This window comes from Anomaloglossus baeobatrachus, unplaced genomic scaffold (assembly GCF_048569485.1).
Source record: "Anomaloglossus baeobatrachus isolate aAnoBae1 unplaced genomic scaffold, aAnoBae1.hap1 Scaffold_225, whole genome shotgun sequence".
NCBI classification, from domain to species: Eukaryota; Metazoa; Chordata; class Amphibia; order Anura; family Aromobatidae; genus Anomaloglossus; species Anomaloglossus baeobatrachus.
In genome coordinates this window covers 142,321-153,648 of record NW_027441998.1, presented here as the reverse complement: position 1 = coordinate 153,648, position 11,328 = coordinate 142,321, and the positions used below count along the sequence as shown (strand labels likewise).

General features: G+C 45.7%; 1 pseudogene; it reads left to right on the top strand.

The window, feature by feature from the left end:
• The first annotated feature begins 8,914 nt into the window (after positions 1-8,914).
• On the top strand, positions 8,915-9,121 carry LOC142261472 (U2 spliceosomal RNA; annotated as a pseudogene).
• The last annotated feature ends 2,207 nt before the right edge of the window (positions 9,122-11,328 follow it).

The following is an 11,328-nucleotide window of genomic DNA, read 5'->3' as shown; positions in this document are numbered from 1 at the left end:
AATGCGGTAAGGTCCTTGAAGCTACCAAAACCCTGGTGATTCCCATAACCGAGCAATAAAAAACCTCAACTTGCTCCCAGCCGTTACCCACACTGGCTCAGGAGCACCAAATTATAAGGGTTAATCCTCCGTCAACCCCAACCACACCCCCAGGGGCCCCGACATACCCCGTCGGGGTTCCCCCCCAAAATCACCAGGGGACCATCAATTCTGCCAATGAGGGGATCCATACCCGGATGAATCCCCGAACCAATTTTAAACCAACTTCAAGGACCCACCAATAAACAACACCACAACGAAGGCACCTTGAAACCCTTCAAGTGCCTGAGACCCCCCGCAAGCAAAGGGCCCTCTCAATACCTCCCTGCAAGCCAAGAGCCCATAAGTCAGTTCCCACCGCATTAAGGTGTACCCCGTCAGCCAACCAAAATTCCTCTTCCGTCCTTTCCAACTCAACATGCCGTATTGCTATACCCCCGTTCCGACTAACAAACTTCGAGATCGCCCTATTAACCTTCGCCCGCGCCTTGTTCAACCTGTCAACTGACCGCGCTTTCTGCCAACTCTTTCTCGCTACTATCTCTGACCAGACTATCGTTAGACCTGGAAACGACGCCCATAACCGTAACAAATCATGTTTGATGTCCTTTATCAAGATTCGAAAAGGACGCCCACCCAAATCATTCCCCCCGGCATGCAACACTAAGATGTCAGGAGGTCTGTCCAACCGGGCGTATCTATGCACCTCCTGCACCCTAACCCCCGAACACCGAGCCATCGCACGAGAGCCAGGTCCTTCTCAAAACCTAGCTGTCTCCAGTTCCATCTCGCGTCCGCTCGTCGGGCTCCCCAATACACATAAGAGTGGCCAAGGATCCAGACCAGGGAAGGAAGGGGGGGTGCTTCTGCAATACAAAATGTACAGACGACACCATTTTATTGCCTCACCAAACCAAATTGACAAAAAACACACACTCTCACCCCCCCATTGCTACCCTAATACCCCCCCCCTTTTCCCCTCAATTGCCAACAACCACCTGGGGACGTACATACGACTTAAAGCGCTGCGACTTCCACCTACCAATCTGCTTAACTGTCTCCTCCGGTAGGCCGCATATAGAGGCCTCCGTCGCTGCCCCAATCCGAAAGACTTCGGATCTAACCCCAACGACTTCAAACATGCCCTAAAAACACTCACAAATTGGTATCTCGATAAAAAGATATATGTAATAAGGGGCCATCCACCTTCGGACGGATCTGTTGAAAATTCCCGAGACACTTGAACGGGCACATATCAGATGCCACAACCATCCCCAAACGGACTAGTCTACCCACACCTCTCTGATCAGTTTTCGATTTCCTAATCCAAAATTCAACTCCGTTTTCCACTGACATAATGTCACCCCAATCCAAGCCCCCGGGGAACGCCTTACTGGGCGATACCAACTCCCCAACCCGCAGGGCTCCAAAAAACGCCAAAGAAAAGGCTAACTTAAACAAACTCACCTCAAACGGAGATAGACAAACCCCCCACAACGCCCTACCCAGCCGGGTAGGGACCCAGCCCAGCCCAGCTGGGACCCAGTTTGAGCGAGGAACGGAACAAGTCCTTCCCACACCAAGGTTTGCAGGCCCTACCTCAGTCAGGGTTTCACCCACACTCTACAGCTCCGGAATGTCATGCTCTTCAGCCTCCTCCTCCTCCTGCGCATCCTCATCCACTTTACCCTCCACACCAGTCCCAAGCTGGAAGCACTGCAGCACTGCCTCGGCGAAGCGGCAACAGGCTGTGCTGCAGCTAATCTGCATAGGTGACAAACCCCACAATGCAGAAGAGGTGTGGACAGCTCTAAAACAGCATGCAGATCACTGGCTCACACCTCTGAACCTAAAGCCAGGAAAGGTTGTGTGTGACAATGGCCGGAACCTGGTGGCGGCTTTGAGGCGAGGCCAGCTGACACATGTTCCATGCGTGGCCCATGTGCTCAACCTCGTGGTTCAGCGGTTTCTAAACTCATACCCAGAGCTGTCTGATCTGCTGGTAAAAGTTCGCCGCCTGTCTGCACATATTCGAAAGTCACCTACTGCTTCAGCCGGCCTTGCCGGCTTTCAGCGTCATTTGCATCTTCCGGCTCACAGACTGGTGTGTGATGTCCCCACGCATTGGAATTCAACTCTGCACATGTTGATCAGGATATGTGAGCAGAAGAGGGCAGTTGTTGAGTACCTGCATCACCTAAGCCATCGGGAAATGGGTCAAACTCCACACATAACACCTGAGGAGTGGAGATGGATGTCCGACCTATGTACCATCCTCCAAAACTTTGAGGACTCCACCAAGATGGTGAGCGGCGATGACGCCATTATTAGCGTCACCATACCGCTTCTCTGCCTTCTAAAACGGTCTCTGCTCAAAACCAAACATGATGCATTGCAGGCGGAACACGATGAGTTGGAGCAAGAAACAGTAGTGGGTGTGGGTGATAACACACAGCCCAGCCTCGTCTCATCACAACGTGCAGTGGAGGACTATGACGAGGAGGAAGATGAAGACATGGAGCAACTCTCCGACCAAATTGAGGATATGACATGCATACCAGTCATATGCTCAGTTCAGCGTGGCTGGCCAGAGGACAGGGTAGATGAGGAGGAGGAGGAGGAGAAGGAGGAGGACAGCATGTTCAGTCATCGTGTTGGTCTGGATATTGAAGTGATGGCTGTTAAGAGTCTGGCGCACATGGATGACTTTATGGTAAGCTGCCTGTCTCGTGACCCTCGCGTTAAGAACATCTTGGCCGACAATCATTACTGGTTGGTAACACTGTTAGACCCACGCTACAAGGAGAACTTTATGTCTCTTATTCCCGAGGCGGAGAGGTCAGCCAAAATGCAGCAGTTCTGGAAGGCCATAGTCACGGAAGTAGGCAAAGCATTCCCTTCACAAAACGCTAGCGTCATAATTGTAACACTATTAGTTAAAAGAAAGGGATAAACTGTAAAAAAAACAAAATAAGGCATAACTTTTTTTTAACATCAATTTTTTTTTTTTAGATTTAACCAAAGAATGTGCACATTTGTTATAATAAACAAGTGAAAAATGTTGAAAATCAGTCATCCAAAGGTGTGTGAAAAAAAAATATATATATGGTACCAATAAAAATGTCACTTTGTCCTGCAAAGAATGCAGCCCCCCACATTATTTTTTTCCTCTGTGCGGCCCATACACCCAGCCGAGTTTGAGACCCCCTGCCTTACACTATATAGATATCATGTTCATTCCCCATCTATCTTGCTCAGGAGAGCATCTCCCTCCCCCGGCACCAAGAGCAGCTCATACTGAATTGTTACAATGACTACATTGACACCCCCATACTTTGCACTGACGAGGGGCAAGCACCCCGAAACACCGTGTCTGCAAATTGGGATTCTGATCTGGCTTATATATCCTGAGTCATATTGCAATGGATTGTTGAAAATCCACTTGTGACTTTTAGGATCGCTACTTCCAATAGGTGGCGCTGTGCTAGAGTTTGTCTCCTTTACTGGAGAGACAATTTGTACATTGACTAGTAACACTGCACACAGAAATGCACCTTAATATTCCACTGTTAACCCTTTCCTCCCAGCAGTAACACACAACTCCTCACCTTGATATCATGGTGATTTATGGTCAGAATGACTTCAATGCGATCAGTGATTTCTATTCTAGCTCTGCTCACATAGATTTTATATCCACACTCAACTATAGGCCGTTCTTCATATTTTGGGGGTTTTTAGTCAGATATACTAGTTTGTGCCTGTATAGTATTGGTGTAGATGGGAGTGTAGGGCATGGGTTACATGGCACTGTGGTGGGATACTGATGGGAGGTATTGGTGCTGTGTTTGAGGCTTCTACTGGGTATTTTCCTACAAATACTGGAACAGCTCACTGCTTAGAATGATCCTTCCCAGCTCTATAATATATTATATATACCCCACAATGCAGGCTCACACACACATTTGTCTCAAGTGTGTTGTAGGGACACAGATACAGTCTTGGTCATGTGACTAAAGGCTACTTTACACACTGCGATATCGGTCCTGATATCGCTAGTGTGGGTACCCGCCCCCATCTGTTGCGCGACACGGGCAAATTGCTGCCCATGCTGCACAACACCGAACAGAACCAGTCACACATGCTTACCTGCCCGGCGACGTCGCTGTGACCGGCGAACCGCCTCCTTTCTAAGGGGGCGGTTCGTGCGGCGTCACAGCAACGTCACTGAGCGACCGCCCAATAGCAGTGGAGGGGCGGAGATGAGTGGCCGGAACATCCCGCCCACCTCCTTCCTTCCTCATAGCGGCTTTGAGGCAGGTAAGGAGAGGTTCCTCGTTTCTGCGGTGTCACACGGAGCAATGTGTGCTGCCGCAGGAGCGACGAACTACATCGTTACTGCTGCAGTAACGATAATCGAGAATGGAGACCCATGTCACCGATGAGCGATTTTGCACGTTTTTGCAACGATGCAAAATCGCTCATCGGTGTCACACGCAGCAACATCGCTAATGCGGCCGGATGTGCGTCACAAATTCCGTGACCCCAACGACTCCGCATTAGCGATGTCGCAGCGTGTAAAGCCCCCTTTAGTGGGAGTGGTGTACAGGGTCTTAGCAGTAAAGAGTATTCCATATTTCTGCCAGATACCCACAGAGATATTGAAATCTGAAAAAAGAGACTTCTGCTCATTGAAGGTAAGAACTGCTCACATAGCGTTCAACTCCACAGCAAACGTGTGCTCTAGCACTGGCATCTCAGCAGGGATATTCCCCTACTACACATGTGTGTCTGGGTCGCTGTGACAGTTTACAGGACATAACTCAGGGCACCTAGACAGAAGGCAGAGGGACTACTTTCTATTTCTGGTGTAGAGCTTAGTACAATATATATATATATACTATTACATGTGACACATGTACCTTGTATTACCATTATTCGCTGTATATGAACCCCTTTTCTCCGGGCATTATTTGTCTATAGCATTTTTCACGAACCTGAGGCAACTGAGAACCCTTCAGTGAAGGAATTCCACTAACCCTCACAATACCAACCAGGGGCCTCCCTGCAGTAACTCAGGTAGTTGTACCCATTCTCTTTCCGCATTCTATGTGTTCTTCTTCTTTCTTCTTTTTTTTCTTTTTTCTTCTTTTTATTTCTATCATGTAGTTCAGGGGTTTATAGATATATGTCCTGCATCTCATATTTCCTTTAGTGGTGCTTCTTACCCATTCTCATATCATTTACCCTAGTATTTCATGATCCTGAGGCGACTGAGAACCCTTTAATAAAGGAATCCTTTTTCACTTGAATTGTCAAGTGATACTTACCAGTGACTATCACGTAATGTTACAGGTAGTTGCATTTTCTTCCTCTTCTTTCTCTCCTTTCTTCTTTGTCACACGGTCCATTGTGTTATAGCCCACGTGTCATGATAACACTTGTACCATCTTTTCATTTAGATTCCACCTACAATTATTTACCGATTCCAGTTCTGAAATAGGCTTTCATCATCTACTCACTAGAATTCTCAAGTGCATAAGGTACTGAGACATATACATGTTCACACCATTATAAAGAACAAAGTATAAACATTGAGGTTTTTCTCACACCCATGTTCCTGTGTTCTTTGATATGATATGTGTTCATTTCCTTCACTATATAGGATTGCAAGTTTTCCATTTGTACCTTAATGGCAATGACGCTATACAATTGAACACATATCATCCTGTTATCCATATAGGTGTGTATTTACCTGCTTGACTATTTTTGGTTGTTTGATCCAGAATGTTTCTCCAGATAGGTCATGTGGAAATTTTCTTTCCTCAGTACAAATGTTTTCACTATGGCTTTGGAAAATTTTTTTGTATGTGCATCATGGTTATTTGACCCATTGTACTCTCAAGTAGCAATATATTGTACTGTTATGTTGTACTATGTACTAATTACGTGTTTATATGGTTTTGTAACCCTTTATGATCTTAGATAACTTTATCCTTGATAAAGACCTAAAAACAAGGTCGAAACGTTGGATGAATTATCCTTTTGCACAAATAAAGAATTTTCAGCATTCCAAGAGTTCTTTTCTTACGTTATTGATCACTATAGTGTGCCAGAGCTATTTCTATTGAATTGACTCTTATTTTTTCTGAGCACCTGCTATATACACAGTGAGCCAGACATATTCAAGTTTCATTCAGAAGGCAGAGGGAAGCCTTAGCAGCTGAGCCTATATCTTGGCTTCTGAGCATTAGAACAGGCCGGCGATTACAGGGTAACATGAAAAATGTCCAGCTTGCATTATGACTAGAACATGACAATATCCTTTTAAGTACTAACCTATGATGCGTTCCTAAGCAGTTGATGTTATATGTTCTACATTTCATTTTCTGCATACTTTACAAGTAGTAGAATTTGCTTTGATATAGGCAACTGGATTTTCACAATGAAAAGGCAAAGGATAACGCCCGAAAAAGACGCCATACATTATGTCAGTGCCATCACTGACAAACCTGGATTGACCATGAAATACATCAATCCCCTTAAAGGTGAGTTAAAACAAGTTTTAACTAAATTGCCTTAATATTGTCATGCATTAGAATGACTGTCTTAGGTAATGATAAATATTTTCTACAGGAAGAGGAGTGTTTGCTGAAACTGAAATCGAAAAAGGGAGTTTTGTTGCAGAATATCGAGGCGAGCTCACGTATGCACTTACGATGGTAGACAACTACTCGAGATTTATGGTTGTGGTACAAGTCAAAGATCTAATGGCCCATACTGCAGCGAAGGTCTTCCAAGCACACTTATGCAGACCTCATGGCTACTCAGAGAGAGTCCTCACAGATCAAGGCACTGCCTTTGAAGCGGAAATCTTCAAGGACTTCTGCAGCTTTTACCGATGCAGGAAGATGCGCACTACACCCTACCATGCTCAAACCAATGGTTATCAACCTGCTCAGGACTTTACCCCATATTCCAGATGTGGCCTTACAAGTGATTTATAGAGGGTTAACAATACGTTGGGATCACCGGATCTAATCTCCCTTTTTATACACCCTAAAATCTTGTTTGCTTTAGAATAAACAATAACATCATAAAGGTATAGCAGTACCGTTTCAAAGTTTCGGTGTCCCAAGCAGCATTCCATCAGCCTCTGGAAGGTTCCTGGCAAATTGCACAGCTCGAAGGGCATGCTTTTGAACTCGCAGAGACCCATCGGGGTGGCAAAGGCGGTCTTCTCCCGGTCTGCCTCAGCAACGGACACTTGCCAATAGCGACTAGTGAGATCAAGGGTAGAAAAATAATTTGCAGTTCTCAATGCAGCTAGCTATTCCTCAATACAGGGGAGTGGTGCTGTCCTTCTTCTTTAACAGGACCAACGGAGCTGCCCAGAGGCTACAACTGTCACGGATAACCCCAGCCTCCTTCATGTTGCTCAACATGTCCTTGGTACACTGGTAATGTGCAGGTAGTTTTGGCTTATATCTCTCTTTGATGGGTGGGTGTGCACTTGTGGGGATGTAGTGTTTGACCCCTTTTATTCTTCAAAAGTCTAGCGGATGTTTGCTGAAGACTTGCTCGTATTCTTGCACTAGCCTGTAGACCCCCTTCTTGTGATGTGAAGGTGTGGAGTCAGTGCCTACGTGTAATTCCTTACACCACTCCTCTGGCTGACTTGGTGAGCTGTCACTGAATGGGTGGGCTGAAGCAATGGTGGATGCTGCTGTTTGGATAGCATGTGTATCTACTGAGAACAGCTTATCAATGGTGGCAAATCGGAGCAGCTTAATCTCTTGCTCTCCGCAGTTCAACACTCTCATGGGCACTCTTCCCTTCCATATTAATGAATAAAACTATGATGTAAATAGCATATAGATACCCCACAAATGCAGATAAAAGTAGGTTATGGGAAAAGGGGGAAGAGAGAAACAGGAAAATAGTGGAATAAAGTATACCTTCCAGGTGGGAGAGGAAATGGCAGCACAGCCAGTGGAGGTGAAGCAAGGGGAGCCTGCAACTAAAGAGTTGAGAGCGTTATCACATGGTGACTGAGCCTGATTGTAACGGGAGCATAGAGGTGCCGATCCTGTCTTACCTGCGTTGGTGTAGAAGTGGGTGTCCTGTGGTGGAGTCAGCTGTGTGCAGTGGTGGCCGTGGGTTCTTTTATGTGCGACCGTAGTAATAGCTGCGCCCACTTCCTGTATGGGAGTGGAATGCAGTGAGGCTAATGGAACGCACGCCTGCGCATTTGTGTTTAACGTCGCGCATGTGCAGAACGGAGAAAAGGCTGCGCTCACTTCCTAATGAAAGGGAGTGAGACGCAGCTGGGAAGGGAAGGGAAAAGATTAGGGTTTGGGGATGATGAAAGGGCTTTCTACGGGCAAGGATGGCAAAGGGTGGCAGTGACGGAAAGTCAGGCAGCCTGTCCTGTCCTGTCCTGTCCGTCCGTCTTTTTGTATCATGAATTGGAAAGACTGCAAGGGGGAGGGGAGGTGCTTGGAGGAGGAGGAGTTATTCAGATTAATTGCAGTGGGCGGCGGCTGCAAAAAGCATCATTCTTCTTGTTTTTGCTCTGCAAAACAGCCTTTTCAAGGGTTGGCTTGGGTGACAAAATGTCTTCTGTAGGCGTGGGTTTGTCTCCCTCTCCCTAAGATGTGTCCGGTATAGGCCAGGGTGCCACTCAAGGCCGTAACCAATTCGGGTTATAGCTTCTCGGCCTTTTGGCTAAGATCAAGTGTAGTTTCGGAGGACGCTACCTTGGTCGGTACTGGAAGGTGCCTGGGATTGCACGTCTGCCGGCCTTGAGGAAGTGTGTGCGCCTTCTGGTGACACATAGCCCTCTTGTGCCTGGACGGTTCCCAGGCAACGGGAGGCGATCACCTTTGTTATTTTGAAGTCCTACTGATAAACAGAAAAAAAAAAAAATTAAATCTGTTCTTATCAGTTTAATATCTGATACGTCCCCTCTCTGGGGACCATATATTAAATGGATTTTTAGAACAAGGAGATGGAAAAAATCTTGCTCTGTCCACTCCACGCATTGACCTGGTATTGCAGTACCTCCAGGACCGGTGCACCCCTTCTTAACCCAGTTTCCAAAAGCAGAACTCAATTCACCTGATTCAAATGAGCCCCATTAGTGAATTGAAAGAAAGCAAAAACTTTATATGCACCTCAATTTGGCCAATTCACTTTTCACACTTTCACCCTTTTTTTTATCTTTCACACCTTTTACTTGCTTTATTGATGCAAAAGCTGTGCCAAATAGCAAACTCATCTCCACTCAACTTGACCAACTCTGCTATGTGCCGTGCAGTATCTTATTCTCAGTCTTATCTAGATCATTTGCAATTGAATAGAATAGATCCCTTTTGGACACATTGGATTCAGCTGCTGCAGTGACTGCAGGTGTTAGAAGATGCAGACTTGGCATCAGGTGCTGTCTATCAGATTCCACTCCAATTAAAGCTTCCATTGTTTTTCGGTGTTTTCTTTGAGCAATGATGATGTCTTTAGTGATCTGTTGGCTCCCTCTCCTGGAGGAAGAGTTTGCTTGCTCTTGGACTTTCAAAAAGAGAGGTCATGATAGACATTTAGCTTCTGAGCCCAATTGGGGACAGTCATGGGTGATGAATGTTTTGCAACCTGCTGCGAAGCCTGATACCGCAATATAAGGAACGTCAAATACTAAGAATGGGCGGCCTATGAAAGAATTAGTACTTTCATTAAGCATACTTAAACGGCTAATTGGGAATAGACAAACTGTAAAAAGCCCTCTGAGAAAGCCCCTCTCTAACCTTTGTTAGTAAGCTTTTCTGTAGTCTGCCTGTTGATGTATTTTCCGTTTGAACAGTGCACAACATGAAGTGACGGAACACTGGCTTGTCACAATGTCCCCCGCTGACATCACGATAGCGCTGCTGCCTAGAAAGCCAGCTGCGCAGCAGAAGTTGCTCTTTGGGTGGGATGGTGGGCTAATGTATCTATTCCTGCTTGGTGTGAGTTTGACATGATCTAGAGCAACGAGTTCCAGCGGCTAGCGGTTGATTATTGGCTGTAATGGGGCTTTCTGGCTGGTGCCAGCCTTTCTTCTTAGCACACAGGAACCACAATCCCTACACCATGCTTCGATGGATTCTCTCATCCCAGCCCAGTAAAACTACATATTTCACACAGTTATAAGCAGCCCATGGGCATTCACCTGGATTAAAACCCATAACAGCTCATAGACCAAACAATCAATCTACCACTGGACCAAAGACAGGAAGCTAAATCCACTGCCTGCGGTAACTAACTTAATCCTATAGTCTACTCACACAACAAACCCAAGAGAAAGGAAAAAAACATGGCTTCGATTATCCATCCAATGAAAACGCATAACCATTGTGAGCCATTGGACAATGCAATTGCACACATGGTGACATGGTGCACGGCCCAATGAATCAAGTCTGTACTTCATATTCACGGTTTAAGCCCTTGGGTTCTAATGTGTCCAGAGTACATATCCAGAAAGATTCCCTTTCTTTGTGCTAAGCACAAGTCAACAATACGTTGTAAGCAGATTCTATTACCAGTCCCACACCATTTTGTGACGCATAATCGCACAGTGGCCCAATTAAGATTCCAAGTCATCGAACATGTCCCAGCCATACGCAGAGGAGGCGATAGAATTAGGAAGCTCAAAGAAAGGGAATCTTTCTGGATATATACTCTGGGCACGTTGGAACCCAAGGGCTTAAACCATGAATATGAAGAACCGACTTGATTCATTGGGCCGTGCACATTTTTTCTAACGCCCGGTTCTTTTTCGTGTTCACACTATATATGGTTCCAGTATGTATGGAGTTCCATTCTTCCTTGTTTTTTATTTGTCATGTTTGTCTGATTACCTTGTCTAACAGTTTTTTCTCCCCTTTCTTTACCTTCCAGGTTCCCATAGTCACGTGAAATATCCCTGTTGCACTTGATTACGGCTCACTATTCACTATAGGATGTCTTATATCTAACATCACACTCTCACCCATCAGCACTCTATAGGTTTGTATAAGGTATGCGCTTACACATCCGGTCCTCCATAGGTATTTCCACTTATGTAGCACTATCCCTATGATCACTCATAACTCATACCCTTGTAGTCAATTACAGCCTCCTCTCTCCCCTCTCCCCTTCTCCCTTTCCATCTATAATTTTGCCAGTACAATATTAGTTTACATTAGGCACACACTCACATATTCCTTTCCTTAGTGACTTATTGTAATTCACATTCGCATACAATTCTCTATGCCTGCC